This window comes from Fringilla coelebs, assembly GCF_963513975.1.
Source record: "Fringilla coelebs genome assembly, chromosome: 6".
Classification (NCBI taxonomy): Eukaryota; Metazoa; Chordata; class Aves; order Passeriformes; family Fringillidae; genus Fringilla; species Fringilla coelebs.
Genome location: NC_140034.1, coordinates 5237208 through 5261729, shown reverse-complemented (window position 1 = coordinate 5261729; position 24522 = coordinate 5237208). Strand labels below are relative to the sequence as shown.

At 50.5% G+C, this 24522-nt stretch overlaps 1 protein-coding gene across 1 annotated transcript in view; it reads right to left on the bottom strand.

The window, feature by feature from the left end:
- DAAM1 (dishevelled associated activator of morphogenesis 1) overlaps positions 1-24522 on the bottom strand; it is a 93060-nt gene that overhangs the window by 63406 nt on the left and 5132 nt on the right. The window contains exon 2 of the mRNA XM_084207131.1: positions 10130-10228. The gene's annotated coding sequence lies outside the window, so the exon portion shown is untranslated. The remainder of the gene's footprint in view (positions 1-10129; positions 10229-24522) is intronic.

Genomic DNA, 24522 nt, shown 5'->3' with positions numbered 1-24522 from the left:
CCTTCATCTCTATATACTGCTCAAAAAATGAGCCTCTCCACCCCTCCTGAGCAAACATTTCAGTGAAGAAACCCCCTGCAGGGGCAATATCACAGCTACAGTGGTCACATCCCTGCCAGGGAGAAATGTGGCAGTGGATTTCTCTTCTTTGCAGGTTTCCACAGCGCACCCAGCACAAATTGCAACACGAGCTTCCCACCCCTGTAATAAATAAATATCCCTGTAGACAATAAATAAATATCCCTGTAGATAATAAATAAATATCCCTGTAGATATTTATACAATCATCTCCCTTTCCATTAAAAAAAAAAAAAAGCCTAGCAATTGCAAATAACCACTTTGAAAAAGTGACCCAAGGGGCTCCTGAAAGGCCCAGACACCCTGAGAGAACATAACTATGTTTGATTTTCTAAATTTAACTGCATCTGCAGCAGGAGGGAAGACTGGGTGCTGATATATCTGGAACTCACCACACTTCAGATGTGCTCATGAGCACAGATGCAGCTTCCCCAGTGCCTCTGCAGGCATGGGGTGGGCTCAGGGGGACACAGTGGGGACCCAAAGGGCCACCATGTCACCCACTCCTGCTGGGGAGCAGCACCAAACCCTGACACCCACCCAGTGCTCTCTGCAGAGATGCTCCCACAGCTCCACCTCACCCCTCTCACCTTCCCCAAACCAGTGCTGCCCCTTCCCGAGCTGGTTGTGGCTGGACAGGTTCCTTTTCCTTGGGTTTGTGCTGGAAACTGTTGCTAATTCAGAGATGTTTGAGGCACTGCTCTGCAGGGCTGGCACAGAGTCCAGGTCTCCCCTGCTCCAGCAGAGAGGAGGCTGGGGGTGCACCAGGAGCTGGAGGGGACACAGCCAGGACAGGTGACCCCAGGTGACCAAAGGGTATTCCAGAGCAGCTGGAGTCATGCTCAGCATATAAATCTTGGAGTGATGGCATTTTTCCTTCTCCCCATCAACACCAGTCTGGTTCACCCACAATTCAAACCCATGGAGAACTTCACACTTCCAAGAGCTGAGTCCTGGGCATGGTGGGTCTTGCAGGGCTCTTCACACCTGGGTGAGGCTTCAGGTGATCAGTGACTGGTGGCATTCCTTCAGAGCTCCCCTCCTTTCACAGGGCAATGTGTCTGAGTGACACCAGGTCTGCCCAGCTGGGCAGTGAGGGAACACATCCCCAACACCCTGGAACACTCTGCCATTCCTCCAGAAGCTCTGGAAACACCTCTGCCAGCAAAAGTGGCAAAACTGGCTGATAGAGGACACTCAGGGGGGCAGCTCTGCCTTCACCAGAATGTCAGCCCAGCCAACACCATGGATAACAAAGTGGGGCCCAGAAAGTCTAACCAGCACTGGAACCCATGACTCCATCTCAAACCCTCTCCTAGAACAGACAGCCTCAGGTTTGCTGCCCAGATGCTGCCCTAAACATTGAAAAACATTTTTCCCCCTTGTCTGACCTCTGCATCCCATTGCCCCAAAGTACCACTGCAGTCTGGATGGCCCAAACACAGGGCAATACATAATGCAAAGAGAGACTGACCCTCAGATCATCCACAATCTTCTGACTATCCACAGGGGAAGGAAATTAAATGGCTTTTGGATAACAAATCTTTGCAGCATTTTCCAGCACAAGATCTGTAAGAGTGAAGTGGAAGCTTGAAGAAACTGCAAATTGGATTTAGGTACCTGAAAATTCCAGATTCACTCCACCACTGCCAGAGTAGTCACAGGAAGAGGGAAAGCACCCTGAAATAATTGCCTCTCCAGGCAAAAACTTTCAAAATGCCCTTAAAATGCAGATTTGTAGAGCTGGCAAGAGCTACCAATTCCCATGAGCTGTGAGAGCAGGCAGAGAGGAGAAAAAGCATCTTCCAGGCAATCACAGGCATTTTTTTCCCAGCTCAGTGAGAAGAGCAACCCATGCATCAACAGGAGCACTTGACACATGCCAGCCTTTCTAAATTCACTTTCAGGAGATTTACCAACACGTCCTATGGAAAAGGAGAAAAGGAATGTGTGCTATGCAAATCCAGCCTCAGACTGCTCCCTGCCTAATCTAGCTTTAGATTCAAATGCTTATTACCATGGCTTCTAATCGGGTCATGTGTAATAGACAGGTTTCCTTTGGGCTCTCAGCACTTCAGCTGTGTCCTCACTAAGGCACTGAATGGAGAAAGAAAAAAGGAAACAAAGAAGGGAAAAAAAAAAAAAAAACCACTGCAGAGAATTCTGGTTTTGGTGGAAACCAGGCCTGGAAAGAAGCACTGACACCTACCAGTAAAAGCCAGGCTGATATGCAAACATTTGGCAGCTCACCAAGAACACACTGAATGTCAAATCCTGTTTGCACCCCATCACAGCCCTGCAGGGAAGTGGTGGTGGCTGGTCTTTCCTTTCAGGGTCTCTCCCTTCCCTTCCCACTGAGACAAGGTGATGAAATGATCTCACACCCACACAGGACCCACACCCCAGCAGCACCAAGCCCAGCTGGTCACACCTCAACCCCCAGAACACCTCACAGATGCTCTGAGCATCCACAGCAGCACCTCCAGAGCCTGGGTAACCTGTGCCAGCCAGGAGCTGCTGCTGGTGTAGGGAGGAAGGGGGAACATCACTGCATCAGGGTCTGCAGCAGGACACAGGGACCACGGGAATGTCACCCCAGAGGCAACCACCTACCTCCCTGTTAGCTGGCACACAGCTCTGGCCACAGAACTTCTGCTCTAATCAGCACCAGGCAAAATGCTTCATTTAACTCCTGAGTTTGTGAAATTTATTCTGCTCAAACCAGTCCTGGTACCTCCAGGACACAACCCACAACCTCTTGGCTCCACCATGCAGCTGCAGCTCAGCCACTGGGCACCAGAAACAGCCCAGAGGCAGGGACACAGCACCCCCCACTCAGGCCTCTCCTCTCCACACTGTGCTTTCCTGAGATCCAGCACAGGGAGGTTTCCAACAGCACAGTCCAGCTCCCACCTCCAGGATGCTGAACCCCAGCAGCACGGGCTCCCCTGCCTCCAGAGTGCCAAAGTGCACAGGGACTGGCAACCAGCTCCAGCAATGATGGCTCCAGTTTCTGAAGACCCTACAAGACAGTGCTGACCCTGCTATGCTACCAAAATTACATTCAGTGGGGCGAGCAGCACTAGGAATATCAACATGAATGGAAAGATTTCCTCCTGTGACTCTCAGCAATATAAACCACTTTTAGAGTGAGGCTGCAGGATGAACTTACATTTATTAGACATCAGAGAATTCACTGAGGTGAACATCCCCCCCAGCAACACCTACATGTCTGCACAGAGACCTGCAGCGTGGGCTCTCTGCTGTCTCAGAACGTGGCAAATCCAACTGAAGCACTCTTTATGGCTTGGATGTTCATAACATTTATGTGTGTTCCCTGGTGTCTAGTACAGGCTGAGGTTTCATTGCATCCCTTAATAAAAAACCTCCCTAACACCTTTCTAACTTGATGGCTGTTTTGACCAAAATTGCAGCAGTCCCACAAATTTTAGATGAAAAACCAAACTGAAAGAAAGGACAAAACCAGGCCATGGACTTAATAAATTGTCAGTGATGGAAGGAGGAGCAGATGCACAGACTGACTTTAAAGCTTCCCTTCATTAGGAAATAACACCAAAATCATGGGTTAACTTTCAACAATGCATGCTATTACTGAGCAGAGTGAGGCAGCTGATCTTCTGCCACTTCAGGCACATGTTTCTCTGTGCTTCATCATTTACTGAATTAATAATCAAATGCTTTGAAAAGAGAAGGAAAAAAAAAACCCAGAGAAACCAGAGGCTGCAGCTCTCAGTGTTCTCATCAGCCTGCTCAAAGACCAAGCCAGATTTACCAGTGCCTGCACTGCTGCCTGGCTGTGCTGGTGTCTGGCCAGGCTCTCCCTCCAGCACCTCCCCAGCTCTCAGCTGCACCTGGAACTGGTCTGGGGGACTTCTTCCCTTGCTCCTGTAGCCAAAACAACCAGCAGGGATGGTTAAACCAGGTGGAAAGACCCCTGTTTCCATGCAGCCTGGCCTGGGGCACAGAGGGAGGAAACTTTGTGAGACTCACTGCCCGAGGACACAGATGGAGGATCTTCTGGAGGAGCCCTTCCCAGCACCAAAGGAGCCACTCAAACAGTATTTACCAGGTCACAGGTACTAAATACCCCAGCAAAGTAAAACTGACATTCCTGTATTTACAGCCACTGCCACTTCTAGAGCAGTGTCCAGGACAGGGTCATTCCCAGTGATGACTGTGAGGAAGTCCCAGTGAAGAAATCCATGGCACAGAGACTCATGGATAGCTCACACACAAGTGAAAAAATATTTCCAAGCCTCTGAAGCTGGAGAGCTGTGAATAACACTCAGGCAGAGAGCATGGTTTGCTCGTGATAAGCCAGAATGACAACCCAGTGGAAATGTAAAAATAATTTAATGAATAAGTATATTTAGATTTATAATCCCACAGCAGCTTTATTTATAGAGATGCCAATCACTTTTACACAGATATAAAATTGGCTGGCAGAATGCCTTAGACTATATCCAGAAACCCATCTGTAACAAATCTAAGCTGTGATATCCCTGCATACACTTGGCCAAACAATAACACTGATGCCAGTCATCTTCACTTTAAATGTGCAGATGGGCCAAGGGGGGCTTGCCAAGTCTTCCCCACAGCCAAAAATGGGTGAATCCCCCTATTACCTACTGTAAACTGGTTGGGAAAAGGACCAGGGGAAGGAAATCCAGTCACCATCTGGGCTGTGTGGATTGCAGCACCCACACACTGCTGGCTGGAGAACAAGCCTGCATCCAGCTGGCTACAGGTGAGCCTCTTTCAGAACCTTCCATCACTGAAGTGGGGAGCTGCAAGCAAGGTGGAAAACCCCATGGAGCTCTGCAGCACCTTTAAAAGGTGGGGGTATTAAAGAAGGGCTCCTGGGTGTGGTTTTTTTTTTTTGATTCATAGTTTAAGACACAAAGCTGGGACAGGGGAAGATGCAGGAGAAATTAACTGAAAGTCATCCCTTGGCTCAGTCTCAAAGCAGATGAGGATTTCTAGTGATCCTTGCCCAGGATCCTACAGCTTTATCTAAGCCTGCAGATGTCAAGGGGAGAGGCTGCTGTGGATTTCCATAGGGCTGGTGACCACCTGGAAAACTGAAAAGTCACAACTAATTCACAAGAAACAAAGAAAAACCTGCTCTTCCTCCCAGTGGGACTTCTGGGGACTGGTTGTCTCAGAAATGGGGCAAAACAGAGATGGCTCCATGTCAAATACAGACTGTGGGTAGCTGCAATTCATCCATGAGGGTTTCACTATATTGGCAAATGCCAAGGTGGAAGAGGTTACTCTGGAATATTACTTTGAATAGCTCTGGGAACAAACCCAGCATTAATTTTCAACACTTATTCAGCAAATGATTTGAATAAACTGAGGAAGGCTCGTGCACACATACTGACAGCATTATTTGGTAGATTTTTGCCTCTGCTCCTGAGACAATTTATGACAAAACAACTCCCAGCAAAGACAATCACTTTCCAGACCAATGAGCATGTTCAACTACCCTTGGGGACAAGGTAACCTCTCAAGATCCCTTCCAGCACAACTTTAGTACCATTTTACACCACAAACTATTTTCACACTGGCATTTGCTCTGATTTATCCCTGGAAATAAATTTGTCTAGAAGAAAAACTGATGGAAAGAAAAAAACAGAAACCCTACAGCACTTTTCTCGCTCAAGGACAAAGCAAAATAAAACAACCAAGCACAGAGCTAAGGCATCCTCCATCCAAATGTTTTCCAAAACATTTCCAAATGTTTCTCAAAGCTTCCAGATGAAGCTTTCATGTCTAGGCTGCAACCCTTCCAAAGCCTGGGGCATTAAGCATGGCATCATGGTGTGCTGCAGCAGAGACACCAAGGAGATGGCTGGTGGTGACTTTGCCAATGACACACCTGCCAAAACACACCCGAGAGCCCTGCACAGAAAACACAGAGTTCCAAAGAAAAACTGCCTCTGCTTCCTCCACAGGGCCTATTCCAGTGGGACAGAGGAGCTTTACTGCTGCGTGGGCTTTCAGGAGGAGTCAGTCCCTCTGCACTGAGCACTGGGGAGGCCACACCACAAGTGCTGTGTCCAGCTCTGGGCACTCACAAGAAGGACATGAAGGTGTCCAGAGAAGGGAAATGAGCTGGAGAGGGTCTGGAGAACAAGTCTGATGAGGATCAGCTGGGGGGACTCAGTCTGGAGAAAAGGAGGCTTGGGAGCACCTTCTCACTCTGCAACTCCCTGACAGGAGGGAGCAGCCAGGTGGGGCTCAGGCTCTGCTCCCAGGGAACAGGGACAGGACAAAAGGACATGGCCTCAAGCTATGTTAGGAGAGTTTCAGGTTGGACATCAGGAAGAATTTCTTCACTGAAAGGGCTGTTAAGCATTGGGACAGAATGCCCAGGGTGGTGGTGGAGTCACCATCCCTGGAGGTGTTCAGGAAACCACTGCATGTGGCACTCAGTGCTGTGGTTTGGTTGACAAGGTGGTGTTTGATCAAAGACTGGATTCAATATCTTGGAGGACTTTTCCAATTTTAATGGTTCTATAAATACATGTGGCCAGATGTCTTCACCTTCCTGGCAGGCTTTTGAGTTTATTCCAAGCAACTTAGGAAGATCCTTCCCTGCCTCTCTTTTGGAATTAATAAAACATATAAATAAAAAAAGAGTTCAATAAAATTAAAAAAAGTTTAGAACTCACTTATGGAATGGTAAGGAAAGAAAATTGTACATTTTCTACATTCAAGCTAAAAATACTGAAGAGTTCTGCCCACACACCATCAAAGGTGGATGTTTATGGTTATTACACAGAGGAAACTCAGACAGTTGTGGGAGATTCTGGCCTGAGCAGCTGACCACAAGCACAGCAGCCAAAGGATGAGCACTGAGGTGCCAGCAGGGCTCAGCTGCAGGAACTGACCCCTCTGGGGAGGGGGCACTGGCACACAGCTGGTCCCCATCCTCATCCCACTGCCAACATCCCAAACTTCCATGGCAAACAGCGGCGCCTGCAAAGCCCAAAGCTCATCCCCACCTCCTCCAACGTGCTCCTGGACACAACCAAAGCCCCTCCTACCAACTCTACTTGGGCTTTGGATCAGACCTTTTGTGGAGTAGGGAAAAAAAAAAAAAGAGCCTTTCTTGAGGATGATAAAGTCTAGACACTACAATATATTTTCCAGCTGATGCAGCAAACCTAAAAAACCCTCCCTTGATCTCGGACTGTCACGATCAAAGCCATGATCCCATTCAGAGCCCTTCTGAAACTTTAGCTTCCAAATGTGCAAGTTATTTTTAAAATCTAAACCAGGCCAAGCCTCTTGTTTGGAGTTTTATGAGGAAAGTGGAGTGTGCTCCTCCCAAACCTTCCCCCACCACGTCTGGAAGTGGCTGGTGGGCACATGGTGGAGGAGCAGAGCAGGGAGGGAGCCCCATGTCTGGGGACACCTCAGTGGCACCTGGTGGCCACGATCTCCTTGCATGGGGGGACACAGCTGAACCCCCAAGGCGGGGAACATTCCCCATCCTTGACTGAGACAGAGTTTTTTGGAGACCAAACATTGTTTGCATCCCCATCCTCAGGATCTGTGCCTGCCTTTGGCACCCTGCATCACTGAGTGTGCTACTCTGGAGACAAAGAAAAATAAATATCCTGAGATACTTTCATTTTCTACAGAAATTAAATAAAACTAAGCACTATGAATTTCCTTTACCAAGAAGCAGGATGATCAAGTGCACAAATAACATCCAGCTCTGCACCAAGGTACAACCAGGGAAATAAGGTACTCAAAATCATTCTCCAGGCTCTTGGAGCAGTTTTTCAGCTGGCTGAAAGGAAAGAAAAAATACACAGTCCTGCAAAAGAACAGGAAAGCCAAAGGGGCATCATCCTCTGCCTTAAGTGGGATTCTCAGGAGAGATGGTGGAAGACCAGCCAGCTCATCCCAGACCAGCTGGTGCTGTGTGATGAGCACCAGAGCTCCTGGCATGCTGTGGCCTCTGTGGGAGAGGGAACCTGTGGTCACTCCCAATCACCAAAGCTCACAGTGTCCAGACTGGAAGAAAAAACCAAGGGATGGATGGTCTGGAATGAAGAGGAGCTTGGAGAGATCACTTTTTGAAAGCGGGTCACCACCAAGCTTCCCCTCCCACCTCCTAAGGCAGACTTTTGGGGATGTTCTTCAGAGATGGGGACAGGAGGTGGCTCACACTGCAGAAAGAAGAGAGCAACACAGAGCATTCACATGCTTAAAAGCCAAATGAGGCTCCCTAGTGAGCACTTAATTTAACTAAGCAACTTCTAAGGCACCAAGCAGATGAGCCACATCATCCCCTCTTCCTCCCACCATCTCCACCACTCTGTCATCTCCCTTCCCCTCCATACCTTCACTCTCCTCCACTCCCAGCAGCTCTGCTCCTCCTCCCCACCTCTCCCTGTGCCCAAACCCAGCAGATCTGTGGAAGGCCCAGTGGAACAGGCAGGCACTCACGGCAGGATGGGGATTAGAGACCTGCCACCCCCTCCAGCACCCCTCCCTGTGGCTGGAGGCACCCTGCCAGGCAGGAGCACTGGCTGGGCTGCACATCACACATTCCCAGTGCTTCAGGAGGTGTTGTCTGAACTGCCACCAGCTTTCCAGCTGGGCAAACATCAAGGAAAAAATCAGGTTGACAGGCTTTCTTATAAGTATTTCCATCAAGCAGGACTTTTCCCACTCCACACACACCGGAGCAGACACAGCAGAGGGACTGGCAACGCACTGCTGGTTGTGACATCAGTCCCAGAGGGGACAGGGGATTTACCAGGGGATTTGTCTCTCCAAATTGTTACTCTGGAGCTGAGACAGGATGTGGGATCATGCCCAGCTTCAGCTCTGCCACAGCAGAGTCCAACACATGCCCCATCCCTCGTCTCTACTCTTCCCAACAAACGCAGAGAGAAGATGGACTTCAACCTCAACCTTCACACAAGCAATTTTCCCTGAAGCCACCAAAGCCCTGCAGAGCCCTTTGGTCCCACCTTGTCCCCTCCAGGCCCCTTCCCTTCCTTCTCCCAGGGAAGGAAAACAAATCCCAGCTGCACACCTAAATCTCTAAGGAGGGCTAACACAAAGCTACCAACCTCAAAAATTTATTCTCCCTCTCACACAGGAAAGCAGAGAAACTGATGGCAAAGATTGCTTCTGGATTTAAAAGTTTCTGAACCCATCAGGGAAGCAGCATGCACCCCAAACCCTTGCTCCAGGGTTGGCATGTGGTAAATGAGGCAGCAAAGGCAGCTGACAAGCCAGCACCTCAGAACCCAACCCTACCACACCAGCTCAGGAAGAAAGAGAAAGCAAACAGAAGAAAGCAAATTGTCCAGCCCCACGCTGCCATCAGAACAGGGCCACTCATCTGATCCCAGTGACAAACACAAGGGAAAACATGCCACAATTCCCTCAGGTTCCAGGCACCAACCAGGGCTGGTTCAGCACCCCACAGCTCTCCCTGTGAGGCTTCCCAGCCATCCACCCTCCTCTGCAGTGACTGCCTGAGCCTCTCTCATCTCCTGTGCTAGAGATGGGAAATGTGTGCATTAACAGGCCCCCTTCCCAAGCCAAGCATGGCAAACAGGCTGAGAAACAGCTAATCCCCAATCCTGCCAAACTCAGAGTGGTGATTTATGTCGTGACAGAGCTGTGATTTTTATAAGGGATACCACTGGGTTAAGGAGTCAAAGTCATAACTGTACGAGTGAAAGCAAAAGCCTTTCATTCCTGTAAGGTCTATTTTTTCCCCCCTGCTCCTGAAATGACAGGGAGCAACACAGCTCTTGCCAGTTTAGCGGGGTGAAGGCTTGGCTGAGAGCAGCCTCATTAAAGTGGCTGGGTGTTCAGTGCCAGTCCAAACACTCAGTCCTCTGATCCCCACATGACGGGCTGGGAACCACAGGCAGCTCACAATTAAACCCGTGACAATCAGGAAAAATCCGTACAACCCCCCCCAAGCCGAATCCACCAGCACCATCCCCACCCTCCCTGCTTTCATTTATTTATTTATTTGTTTACTTACATAAGCCTCATGGCAGATAACTTGGAGGAAATCGGATGCTTTAATGATTAAGTGACACTTAGGCAGCCCTCTGGAAGATAAATACACCCTTTGGTAACCCTGCAACAGAAAGGGAAGGTACAAACAGACAGTAACTAATTATTCTGATTAAATCTTGGAAGACCTGAAATACCCGACTGCAGCAGAACAAAGCCAGCGTGCGCAGCTCGTAAAAAAAAAATAATAAAATAAGTCACACCCTTTTTTTGAAAGAATTCACCCAAATAAGCATTAAGTGCTTCTGTGCCGTGTTTGTTTGTGTGTTTTGTTTCTTAAGGTCTAGGCAGCTGATAGGAAATCCCTGCCATACCCTGGAGGGATCCTGTCGCCTTCAGCTAAAATTAGACTTCAAGGGAAGGGGGAAGGCGGCGCCTCCAACCCACCCTGCACTCGAGGAGCTGCGGTGCGTGGGGGTTTTACCTCCTCTCCCATCGAAACCAAACACAGAGGGCTTTGGGGATGAGAAGAAGTGCAGGAAAATAAACAAATAAGGCGCACTCCGAAGGAGCAAGGCGGGGACAGCGGGTCTGCCCCGCTGCCAGGCTGGGAGGGAGCTGAGCCAGGGATGAGGTGTGCGCAGGTGGGGAGGCAGGTGAGTCACCAGGAACGGGCAGGGTGCAATGGGATGCTCAGTGCAGCAGTGACAGGAGCTTGCACAGCCCACCAGCAGCCCATCCAGCAGTGTGGATATGGAGAAAGGCACCTGCTTTACTGGTGCCCAAGACAGCCCTGCCAGGAGCCTGTTACAGCCAGTGCTGCAGAGCAAGACGAGGGGATGCGCCCAGCAGACATTCCCGTGCTCTCCTTGCCTTGGAGGAAAACCAGAATTCCTCTCCACCCCTTCCCTCTGCCCTCCCCCCAGCACACTAAATGCCAGTGGAGCTCAAGGGAATATTTAATCTCAAACCTCAGTAATCAATCAGTTCACCCTCATGCATGAGAAAGAGGCACAGCAGTAAGCACCAAATCCCATTTCCATCCAGCAATAAGATGGTTTAATTACATAAATAACACTTCCCTTTTCACATAAATCCTGAAGAGATCCAGGCAGCCCCCAGGTCATGGGTGGGGAAGGACATGGTGATGGGGAAGAACATGGGGAAGGGGTAGAAGAAGGGGAGGAGAAGCCATTATGGCAATTACTTAAAATTACAACTTTCTGTGGCTGCTCCACTTGGCACAGCCATCGTGTGACCTTGTGTTTGCTGTCCCAGGGGATGTGCAACAAGCCTAACATCCAGCCCTGCCACCAGAAGCTGCATCTGCTTCTTTCCAACACACCAGCAAGCATGTGGGAAAGAGGGCATGGAAAATGCAAGATGGGCACACGTGGAATGGAATGCCCAGGCTGTGACACAAATAACAGCAACAGAGTCTCTCCCCTGGTGCTGCCAGACTTACTCCAAAGCCTGCTCACTTCACAAGGAGCCTTCCCAGCTGGGTCTGAGCAGGTTTGGGATCACTCCCTGCCAACACCTGTTATTTCCAAGTGCAGGAATAGCTGGACCAGCAGGACCATCACACAGCTGCCAGTGCAACAGGTAGGCAGCTGTGAAATACATCCATCCCTCCTTTGCCCAGCCAGACCAGTCCCGAGGGGCACAGCTCACAAACGGCCATGTTGAAATATATACATCTTGTTTTTAAATATAAACACATGCACAGACTTTTCTAATCTATAGGAACAAAAGAGGGGACACCCTGCTGAAACCCCATGTGCAGCTCCAGTGCTCTCACAGTGATGGAGGAAATGAGAAGCAGAGAGCAGGCACACACCCGCTTGCCACGGCGTGTTTTGGCTCTGGGAAGGTTTCTGGATTCTCCAGCTTGAGCTCTGACCTCCAAGAGATAGAAAATGGTTTCAGAGCTGCTCTGGAGGAGAAGTGGAAGGGTCCCTGAGGGCTCAGCCAGGCAGGTGGAGCAGGATGAGAGGTGAGATCCAGGTGCTCACAGGGACAGCTGAGCCAGTCCATGCCCCACCAGTTCAGAGCCTTCAAAACACCCATCCTGCACAGGAAGAGGTCAGGAACAGCCCCAAACCCCAGGGCACAGCAGAAAGCAAGGTCCCCTCACCCATCCATGACCACAGGTCCAGCCTCACCAGAGCACAGTGCTCAGACAAAGCCAGGGAAACACGCTCAGGACTGGGGGGAGGGTGGGGGTACCTTTGACTTCTCTATGTGTAGCAGAGCTGTGTTTCTGAACCCTCTTTTTCCAGGCAGATCCAGTGGCAGGCTTTGTAAACACTTGTGGGTTGCTTCCAAGGGGCTCATAAAAGCAGCTTTTGGGAGGGGAGGTGGTGCAGAGCAATAGGAATTTTTCAATTCCTCTTGAGAGGAAGCACCACTCAGAGATGTGGAAGGAAAACCTACCTGTAACCCAGATTTCTGCACTGTGGTCTCTTCAAAGGCCAGTGATCCCACCCCTCCCTTTCTTTTTTGGCTTCAATTTCCCCAAGATCTGTAAGATCAGGAAATGCTTGGCACAATGGACTAAGCCCTCAAACTCCACACACAGGGAAAGCATTGCTCTTACACCCTGCCTGAACTCTTCAGCCCACACCACGAGGTGCACAATTAACAGGGATCAGGCACCATCAGATGCTGGCAGCATGTTCCCAGAGGATCCAGCTGTACCCTCATCCTCTCCCAAAGAGCAGAACTTCCCAGTGCAATTCAGGACAGAGTACTCTGTGCAGTATCTAGAGCAAATTAAACCTCCCAGGCACAGCAGCAAGCATGGATTTATTGATTCATGGAAAACGTCCTTACAAATCACTTCATTCAGATCAACGGGACAAGACAAAACGAGGCCTCTCCTCGGCAGTGAGAGGTTGCACTGCAGTCATTTCAGCCACACATTCCAGCAGAAAAAAAAAAAATCACTTTTTCACAGCACACATTTCTCACAGGGCTTTTGGGGGGCTGGCAGAGTGCAACACAGGGCCCAGTGCAGATCTGTGTCACATCTCACCTGGTCCCCACCTCTCTGCCCCACAGCAGGCAGAGCCAATGGATGATTTTTGCAAGCAAATAAGGGGGAAAAAAAACTGCTTGACATGAGTTTCACAGCTGCAGAAACTCCATCCTCACCTGCTTGCTGGCTTACACAGGGCTGCAGCCACCAGGTGGGATGGGACACAGAGGCTGCTGCCCCCAACAGCTTCCCAAGCCACCCTTGTGGGGTCTGCTCCCCATGGAACAGGAAGGGGGACTGTCATCCTGATGAGATGTGGCACAGATCCATGAGGATCTCTTCTGCACTGTCCTTCTCCAACCCTGTGAAGCTGTCTCCCTTGGTGAGATGTGGCACACTTCCATTAGGGTCTCTTCTGCATCGTCCTCCTCCAACTCTGTGAAGCTACATTAGGAGTGTTTGCTCTGAAAGTGATTTCTCTTAGAGTGTGGGGCTCCCAAAGACTGCAGCTTGTTGATCTTATCTGCTTTTCTTCCTACTGATGGCTTAATGTGCTTTCATCAAGCTCAGACTCCCTTCAGGGCTACCTGTGGTCTGCGTTCAGGATGCTGAGCCAAGGCTAAGGCCACTTTCTGAAAGTGTCTGCTCCAGTAGCCAAATGCAGCTCAACTATAAATAAATATCCAGATGTCCCCGTGCCTTGTTCAGGATTGCATGCACCTGGCTTTGGCTTCCAGGCATGGGCTGAAGAGCTGCTGGATGCCATTTTACAGCTCCTTGATGAAAAGGCAAGAGGAGCGTTCCCATTCCCCAGCACAAAATATTTTCCCAGCTTTCATGCACGTGCAGCACTTCCCTGCACACTCATCAGCCAAACCAGGGTCAGGCACTGCCCTTCCACCACGGGTTCAGCAGCAGCCCTGCTCCCAAATTCCCTCTTTCGCTAATCACAGCTCAAAAAAGCAGCACTGAAAGAACCAGAGGACACAGTCTCCAGCTGCACCAAGGGAAATACAGGTTGGATAGCAGGAAAAAGTTTTTTACAGAAAGAGTGATAAAGTTCTGGAATGGCTGCCTGGGGAGGTGGTGGAGTCCCCATCCCTGGGTGTGTTTAACAAAGCCTGGATGTGGCACTGGGGGCCAAGGTTGAGTTGAGCTGTTGGGGCTGGGTTGGACTCGATGATCCTGAAGGTCTCTTCCAACCTTGTCATTCTGTGAAAACATTATTCCACAGCTCCAAATCACTGCCTGTGCTCTGTGCCCTCCTCCTATTACCTGCCAGCTTTGGAAATCAGCCCCACTGTGGAACACCAGCAGCCACCACGCTGAGTCACGCTGCTGGATGGATGGCACCCACCACCCAGGGCTCCCAGGAATGCCTCTGCCTCCTGTGCACTCCCCCACTGGAAACATTAAAACTACAATTATCTCGGCAGATTAACAAGAGCACAGCACCTCTGGCAGCAGTGCGAGGCAGGGACTCCCAGCAGGATGAGCTGAAGTTACCAGGGCACACAGGCACACACAGCTGTGTTTGTGGTCCCTGCTGATCTCAGGCACCTCCGCCCTGCCACGCTGCCTCACCCCTTCCCCCAAACACACCCCTTTCCCTGGGCACTGATCAGCGTTTGGATAAATAAACGTGTCTCATCACATCTGTTCCCTTAACCCACTGCTGAGGGGTTGCCATTCCCACGTGCACTGGCTTTGGGAGAGCCATTAGCATTTTATTCTGCAATTTCAGGTGTGATGTGGTCCCCTGGCTCCTCCCAGCCCCAGGGCACAGCTCCTGGCTCTCCAGCATCCTCCTGGCTTAGCAAGGGCAGGGGGGTGAGATCTCACCTTTCTGAGCTGAAAACTGGCCCCACCATGGAGTGCTGCTCTGCTCCAGGGACACCAGGAAGGGAAGGACAAACTGCCTTGCCCCTGGAGAGCAAGTCCCTGCTTCCCTGAGCTAACAGACTCGGGCACTGCCACAGAAGACAAGGAGCTGATCTTTCAAGGGTGATGCTGATATCCCCTACTTTAATCTAAAATTTGGGGCAGGCACCAATCTCTTCTCTGTGGTTGTCTGTGATAGAACCCGAGGGAAGGGGATGAAGTTATGTCAGGGGAGGTTTAGGCTGAATATTAAGGAAAGGCTCTTCCCCCAGAGGGTGGCTGGGCTCTGAACAGGCTCCCCGGGGCAGTGATTACAGCACCAAGCCTGGCAGAGTTCAAGGAACATTTGGACAACACTCTCAGGCACATGGTGTGATTCTTGAGACGTCCTGTGCAGGGCCAGAGCTTGGACTCAGTGATCCTTAAGGGTCCCTTCCAGCTCAGGACATTCTATGTTTCCATGATAATTTACCTTCCCTCCCCAACTATAAGCCAAATCAGGGATAAAGCAGGTCAGTGGCTCATTATTTCAGGAACCATGATGAGACATTTATATATTTTTTTAATTAAAAGGAAACTCATTTACTTAAACAATTCAATCAGATTAATTGTCCCAATTCAAGAGTTTGCTGGTGCATTTTTTGTTTTGTTTCTTTTTAAATAACAGAAGTAATCATCCCAGGGAGGGCAAACATCCATTTCCCATGGAAGCCATCCAGGCTTCTCCTGGCATCCTGGGAGGGAGGAGCAGCAGAGTGTGAAGGGCTGGCACAGAGGTGGATAAGAGGGTTAAATCCAGCTGCTCAGAGATAAGCTGGTTACACACCAGGGCAGCAAATGGGGGAATAGAGGTTTGCCAGCCTCCAGCAAATGCCTGCACAAGGCACTTGCATGGCTGACACTGGGTATGTCACTCAGAAGTTGCCAATATTAGAGACCCTGAAGCCACATTTCACCCAAGCTCTCCTGCTGATGAACTGCTTCCCTGGCTCCTCTGAAGCCAGCAACAGTGGAGGCTGAAAAAATTAAGTGACTCCTGGCTTTGAGGCCAGCATGGCAGGGAAGATGCAGCAGCACATTTTACCTGCTGTTGTGACTTTCTGGTCTTTCAAGGACCCTTGTGAGGCCACACACAGAAGAGTCTGAGATGCTGTCACACAGAAGAGTCTGAGATGCTGTCACACAGAAGAGTCTGAGATGCTGTCACACAGGACAAACCCCAGGAGATAAAGAACCAAAGACCCACCCAGCAGCTCTGGCAGAGCACCCCAAAGACAGAACAGGGTGCACACAGGCATTCCCCACCACACAGCTCGTGTGTTGTGCGCCTAATCCCAGGAACACACATTCCCAGGTGGCACCTTTGGACTGACACATTACATTTAACCCTGGCCTTTCATTTCCTTTTTGCCTTCCAAGACTAAAACTTCTCCCAATTGCTGCTCAAGCTGACCAACAGCTTTTTATTTTCTTTTGCATCCAGAAATACAGAACTGCTGCTCCTGGGAATTGTGCAAAGATGGAGAGAGACCTTTTCTCTGTCCTGAAGCCACCAGCCATGCCCAGGTAGGTGCAGCTCAGCCACTAAACTTCAAAACCTGTCAGACAATGCAAAGCTGATGGCTGTGCTGGAATTCCTCGTGCTTCCAAAACCTGCATCACACAAAACTCTGGAGCTGGAACCCTCCACAGAGATGCCCATCCAGCATGCCACACTTTGGCCCTGATCCAGACACAGGTAAGCAGGAGAGAGTTTCAGCCATGGGGTGCCCCAATCCTGCTCTTCCCCCGGCTCCATCCAGAGGCAGCCAGCTGCATCCCGTGTTAGTGTGATTGCCATAACCAAAAAGGGAGTTAGCCTCCACAACCACAACCCAAAGGTGTATTTAGCTCAGCTGGAAGACAAAGGAGACCATGGCCACCACAGATTAAATTAGCTGAGCCTGCTTACGCCAGGAGCGCCCGTCTGCCATCCATGGCAGCTCCCATGGATTTATTCCCAGCTCCACACTACAGTGGTCCCCCATGGAGGAACAGACCTGCTCCACAAAAGCTCTGAAAAGCAAAGAGGTGGAAGAATGGGTCCGACAGGTTTCCAAAGCCTTGGGCAGGACTCAGTCTCTCGCAAGGGTTTGTGTCACCTGTCCAGACCCCGGAGCCATGGGATGAGGTGCAGGAACCCACGTGGGGCTGCACCTCCTTCGGCCCACAGAGAGGAACAGGATGACAGGAAACAATGGGGGACCCTCTGAAACCACCCCAGACCCCAGTTCCAGTGTGTCCCCTGCACCCCAGCACAGTACAGGAGGATGAGGACATTTCCCTCATGGTCTGCAGGGTCTTTCCTCCAGACCTGCCTCCCAGGAGAAGGTTCATTTCTCCTGCCTCACTTCCACGGATATCATTTCATCCCCCACCTCCTTTGCTGCACTCTCACGCAACTCAGAGACACAGCCAAAGCCGTGGTTATTTTTACATTTTCCTCCCAGGAGATGGTATCTCCACAGGGCAGGGCTGCCATGCCTCATCAGATCACTGCACCAAACCGCCTCAGCCCCACGACAGCAGGATGAAGTCGGGGGGACACCCTGCCACCAGGTATTTTTTTGTCTCACTCGCATAAAAAGTCAGCAGCTTTTCAGTCAAGAGCATCTCAAAAAAGCAAAACAGCACCAGTCCTGGAGGTTGTTCCAATTTCTCTTTCCATAACTCCCACCCAAGCACTGAAGCAATCTTCCAGCCATCCCAGTTTTATAATTTTCTGAGGTTTTTGCAGTTGTCATAGAACCCTGGAAGGCACTTGCTTCATCCACATCCAGATCTTTGTGGATTCAGGATTCCCATATTTCCCCAGCACAGAAAGTGACCAAGTTTGGCCATGCCATGATGTCAAGGTCCACAGCATGACCTCCTTGATGTGGCACATGGGCTTCAGCACAGCATTCCATGTCTTTAGACCCACATCTCTTATCTGGCACTTTTACCCTGGGAAAAGAAAAAAAGCAGCACTTCCATGAATAACCAAAGACCTTTTGGAATTTAGGGAGTGGGGAGATGGAGAGCAAAATTCTAGGCATGCAGGGAAAAGCTGGTTTGTGCTTTTTGTGCTCTCCCATCCCTAGGAAAGTTCCAAGGGTGGTCTGCAGCATGTTACAGCACATCTGCAGCAGCTCTACCCTGCAAGTTCACCCAGTGTTTTCCTTTGCCTCTTTCCCTGAGATCACTCTTGTCATCATTTGTCCCTGACAGCGAGGCCAGGCACGCAGGGTAGAAGGCATCACCTGTGCAGGGCTTATCTGTAGCTACTTTACAAATAAAAGCGATCATAATGAACATTCACACCTAGAAGAAATCCCAGTGCCCTTCCCCCTCCTACACCTCCCAGAGCAGAGCACAGATCCAGCTGCTCTGCAACCTTATCTTGATGCAGAAACAGTCTGGGACAGAGATAGAAGGGCTCCCTGAAGGCACAGCTTATTAAAGGCATCTTTCCTTAATCAGCTCTCTTCAAAAACACCGCACTGAAGCGCCGTTCCCGGACTGGTTTTCATCACAGCAGCACCAAACACCCCCAGCCTGGTGAGGTCGTGTGTCCCCCTGGAAACCAAAGGGTTTTTCCAGGCTGAAAAGCAACTTAAGACCAGACAGACATGCCCAAGCCGAGGCACTCTGGGGGACCTGCAGCTGGGAGTCACAAGGAGCTCTCCAAACTCGCCCCAGGGATGTCACAGGAAGGGGGGCCAGCACAGTACTGAAGTCTGTGGGATGCTCCCTCTTCATCCAGCAGCTTTTCCCACCAACCCCACTCCTGCTACCGCGGGGGATTGCACACTTGCAGTCAAACGCTGCTAATCCCAGGTTTCAAGGAGCAGAGCTACAAAACAACCACACAAAGAGGCAGCAGCTCGCACGCATCCCGGGAACCTCCCTGCAGCCAACGCCTCTCTGTTTATCCAACACGCCATCTCCACTCGTTCAGCTATTTCCATCCCACCCTGCTATTAATGGATGCAGAAAGAGGTTGGGAGAGGCGTTGGACAAAAATCTCATTTAGAGATCAAGACAAGCTTAATTGGTTTCTAGCCAGACCTGCACAAAGATGGGTTACTCCACAAATACAGTTGCTAATCTGCCCATTATACTCCCTAAGCTCCCACCCACAAAGAAAAAGAAAATAAAGCAAAGATGCACAAAGGAATGCAGGATTTTGAGCGTGTTACTTCCAGCTAGGAACACATCACGAGTGGTGAATTCTACAAGAACAAGCCCTCTGCTTTTCTTTGAAGGAAAAGGATAACCAAGCAGTAAACAAAATAACAACGAAAGACCTAACATAGATTAAATCTGCATTTTCCACAGGCAATCCCCAGCTATTCTTGAAGAGCATTTCCAGCAGCTATTGTTTCTGTGGGCAGGCAGAAGCAGGGGAAAAGCTTACACAGCCAAGGAGACATCATGTCACAAATGACAGAGTAGAAAGGATGGGGAACCTCGTGATTAAAAAGCACAGGACTGAAACCCTGGAGAGCTGAATTCACTTCCGAACTTGGCTGTAAAAAAAAAAAAAAATTAAATTCGCGAATTTCCTGTGTGATCACATCCTAGATGATTTATTCAAAACCTGGTGTTGAAAAGCCAAGGGAGGGGGAAGGAAGCAGGAGGAGGAAGGGGAAGACACGGTCCTGTGGGCTTTTAATAAGCTTGGGGTTAGAGCAGCACTGGCAAGCTCAATACAGAACATCCATCTGTACTGGGCACTGCAGGACCTGGAGCTGCTGCTGGGACAGCACTGAGCATCCCACCAGCTCAGGTGGGAGCCTGCCCTGCTGCTGTGCCCAGGTGTGTGCCATGGGCTCACATCCCACAGGCTTCTGTAACGCTGGACTCCCAACAGAAACAAACAGGGCCACGTGCAAAATGGAAAGGTTGGGGATGATTTCCCCTCCTGGAGCGACACGAGAATTTAGAACCAAGAACATAAAGCTGTCCCCTGAACGCAGCGTGTTACAAATCAGACACAGCCCAGCTCCAGCGCTGCAGAGCAGCTGCAGCAGCAGCACAGGTAGGGGCAGGTGATGAAAGGGTCCTTTGGTTACACCCTTCTCCCCTTGTGCAGCAGCCCAGGACTCCCAGCTCCAGCAGAGAAGCCCTGTTTATTTTCCTGAAAGCCAGCCAGTTCTGCTAGGCGGGAAGCATTGCACCCACGAGAGAGCTGAGCTGCAGATCCTCCAGCAGCACAGAGCCAAAAACAAGGCCAGCACCACAAAGGATGAGGGTTCTGTGCTTGGGACCTTTACAGCAACATCCCCTGAGCTCCAGAGCACCTTTACAGAGCAAGTTCAGAACAGTGCAGAGAGACAGAGAGGGGTTTATCCAAGATCTTCAGCCACGATGGGTGAGCACAAACCCAAGGCTTGGTGCAAACAGCAGCCTGGCGTTGGACAAGAGCTTCCAGGCACAGAGATATGGGGTTGGGGCTGTCCCAAAATGCTGCTGTGGGAAACTCAGGGTGAAGAGATTCAAACTTTTCCTTTCAGCAGCAAGACAAGCTGTAATTAGCAGCACTGAGTCCGACCCAGGGGCTGGATAAGGACATTCCCGTGACATATCTGACAAGGCGACTGTTGGATATGTTTTCCTTGGCTTTTTTCCTCCCTGGAAAAATGAGCACCCATTTTTCACAGGTCTTTTTTCCCCCCACTCCGTGTTGCCTGCAGTCAGTTTCCCAGAGTAAGGGCATACATTTCAGAGCACTGTAACAGCCCATTACCACAGCTGGAGCTTGGGTCTTGCCATCCCCCAGGGATGGGTCCCTCCTTAATTATCCCACACCTCACAGCACACTGGGGATGCCAGACCCCAAAGACACAGTCTCAGTTTGACTTTCACCAAAATGAAAAACACAGTCCAAACCACAAGGCAAAGGTAAAATAAAAACATGAACAAGAGGCAACTGAGCTACAGCTGCAAGACACATCATCACCACTGTCTCACACGTCTCTCACCTAGCTCAGTCTCATCCCCAGAGCAAAACCAACAAAGCTTCCTGTGATGCAGCTAGAAGCAATCCTTTGGAAATCAATTCAGAGAATTTTGAGGCCAAAGTCCCTCTTTACTGTCTTTTTCTCACGATGAAAGCTGTCACGCTATAGAGTGGCTTGGAAAGCCTGGATGTAAGGTAAGTCCTAGTTTAACAGCTAAGGGAACAGCACAATTTCAGGACTAGGTAACCCAAATCACAGCCTGTCACACATCACTGCGGTTTGAACACAACAATGACCACCACTGCATCAATTAAGAACAGACAAATTTTCCTGGACATCCTAAGTGAAAGAGCAGCATTTAATACATAAGTAAATGGGGGAAAAAATGAGCATAAAGGCTCAATTCCAGCCCCAGCCCCAAAAAGCAGAACTGACTTTAGGGATTACAATATTTAGCATGCTCCAAAAATTTTCCTCAACATCTTTCTGCTCCATGTGATGGACAGGGATTTCTCATGGCCCCAGAGCCACCAGCTACTTCACGTGCAATTTGCCAGCAGCACTCTCCATGGAAAAATAGATGGAGGTCATAAATGGATCCAGGTGGTTCCCCAAAAAGGTTCCAGTCTCTTTGCAGGGTGTCTCCAAAATGCTGGGACAAGGAGATGGCACACTGAGGTCTGAAAACCAATCTCCCAGACCTGGAGAGCTTTGGTAAGCAAATGGCTTGCGTAAAGTTTCTGTCAGAACACCCATTTGAAACACTGGCATTGTAAACAAGGTTGCTCCAGAGGCACCTGGGATTAGCACTGTTCACACAGTCCTTGGCATGACTTACCACAGAGCCCAGGAACAGATTTGCAAGTTCAGCTTTTCTCCTGCCTGACGCTCGCCCAGCACCATGGAACAACACCAGAGCTCCGACAGCCTTAACCCTGCTGCCTCCTACATGGAGTTTGAGACACAGGCATGGGCATGGCAGGAAACCCCTGCTTGCTCACAGGACTTAGTGGAAGAAGAAAACCCAAGGAGGCAGCACCGTGGGGCTGCTTTCTTCCTGTGTTGCAGGATGAGATCCAACACCAGGCTGTCCATGGGCAAGCTGGGCACAAGACCGTCCCCCTGCAGAAGCACGGCAGGCGACAGCAATGCATGGGATATGCAGGGAGAAGGGTGCCAAGCCAGACAGGGCAGCTGAAAAACACCAGGCACCCTAAAGGCTTATCCTGATATCAAGGCACAGAGCAGCCTCTCTTCCCTGCACTGGGCACACAAGCCAAGACACTCCTCGTGCCTCGGGGGCACAGGGAAGGAAACCTCAGCCATGGAGCGTCCTTCGCATGCGATTCCTGTGGAAGCCAGGCACCAGAAGGGCACTCACTTCCCTGACACATCTCCCCCACCCTCAGCTCTGGCAAGAAGGTGCTGTGGTTTCCAGGAGCAGCAGCAGCATGAAACAACAGGAACATGAAGGATGACTGGAGTCACGGCAGGGAAAGCTTTGCACAAACAGATTTACAGTGGCTTCCATCCACACAAGCATCCTTGAAGGAAACAGCTGCACCGGACCACAGCTGACACAGACTCTCCAGGATGGGACATGAGCTCACAGCTCCTCTAAGCACCATTCATTAAGTTGATACTGAGGCCAAGCAAAGAACAAGCACTCAAAAAAAAAAAAACCCAAAAAAACCCAAAAAACCAACCAACCCCCAAAAAACCAACAACCCCAAAAAAACTAACAACAACCCAAAAAAATAAAATCACCTCATGGCTAGGTCAAGGTCAGATGGATGTGCATCTCCAGAGAGCTGCCTCAGAAAGGTCTAGTCAAAAGAAACACTCAGGAGCAGCAGCAGGGCAGACCAAGCACGGACTGAACTCCATGTCACATCACTATTCACAGAGAGAAAACGTCTTCCTGCGCTGCCTCCATGGCCATGCCACAGCAAACAATTGATCTTGCTTGTTTGGGGTGGGGAAATGGTCTCTGGACTGTTCCTCCATCCTCCTCCTCCTCCCTGGTGGAGCTGGGAGGAAAGCTTGCCAACAGAGTTTGCCTGTAACAGGCACCAAGCTGCTAGAAAATCACCTGAGCAGCATAAAGCATCTTTCCACACCCCCTGTAACACACTGCACTCTCCTTCCCACACCTCAGACCTGAGCTGCTGCAGATCCCACCCCAGAACGATGCCCCTCTACATCCCCCATTTTCATACTCCAGTTTGTTGAGTTTTTTTATTTTCATGACAAGTGCTGTCCTCTCCTCCCAGCCCAAAGCTGGCTCCCAGGTGCAGAGCACAGCCCCAGCTGCCCTGCCCTGCAGCCTCAGCATATGGACAGTTGTGTTCCTGCCCAAAAACAGTGTGGGGACTTTCCTGCTTGGTGACAGTCTGCCCTCACATGCTCTACCCTACAGCCTCTGAGGATGCTCTGCTCACTAGAAGGGGAGACAAGCTGATCCTCACTCCTGCAAAGCATCAGAGGAACCCACACCCTCTGCAGAGCCTTCTCCAAAAGCTGCCAAGCTCTGTAGCTCAGTTTTGCATATTGGTACAGAGCCCAGCTGCTGGTGTTTCACACACCACCCCCCAGAGTCTGCCTCTGAATGGCACAATTTTGAATTGCTTCCTCCTGCCACACTGCCCCAAGGCAGGATCTGCCAGCAGCCCTGCCCATCGCCAGGGAAACAGGATGAAAGCCCCATGAGAAAGAGGAGCAGCAGGGAGCAAGGAACACCAGGAGATCCCACGGTGTTCTCCTCTGCTTTCCTAGGGATGGGCACAGGTCAGGTGGATTAATTGGGTCCTTCCCCTCTCTTTATCTCACCCATCTCTGGCTGTTGCCAAGTTGTTTTGAGCTTTGGCACGGCTGCTTTCCACCCAGGGCCCGCACAAAAGCAATGAGGAGCCTCAGTGCAGAATTCCTGGCAACAGCCCAAACCCAGAGGTCGGTAATTGGGTCACTGGGTTCAGCTTCCGAAAACCATTCCTTCAGGAGGTGTGGTAAACGCAGGCACAGTCACAGACAGAGCTGGACACTCCTGCAGCTCCTCCACCACACCCTCCACGCCTCATTTCACGACCCTCTCATAAAGCCCTCGGTGGCACAGGGACACGGCAGCCTGGGCAGGGAGAACTCAGACTTCCAGGCAAGCTGCGTGCACGGGGGAGCCGTGATTCAGGTAAGCAGCACGTAGCTGAAAGCACATCGCTATGCAGAGCTCAGCCCCAGGAATGCAGAAGGGAAACATGAAGCCACTTGTCTGGCACGGCAAATAATCCTTCAATCATCCGCCAGGCCCTGCCGGGAGCTCTGGGTTGGGAAAGAGAGGAGGATGTCTCCAGCCAGCGACGCATCAGCGCTCACCGAGCGCGCCGCGAGGCACTGCTGCGCTTCCTCCCCGTCTGCAAGGGAGCTCCAAACACAAAAATAAGAATCCAAGCAAGTGGCACGTACTGCAGGAAGAGAAGAGGTTTGAAGAGCAGCCAACATTAGCACCCATCAGCGCTGGCATGGTGAGCAGCCAGCTGGTGTCGGGGTACCTGTTGCCGATTCCTCAGGCTGGGCCCT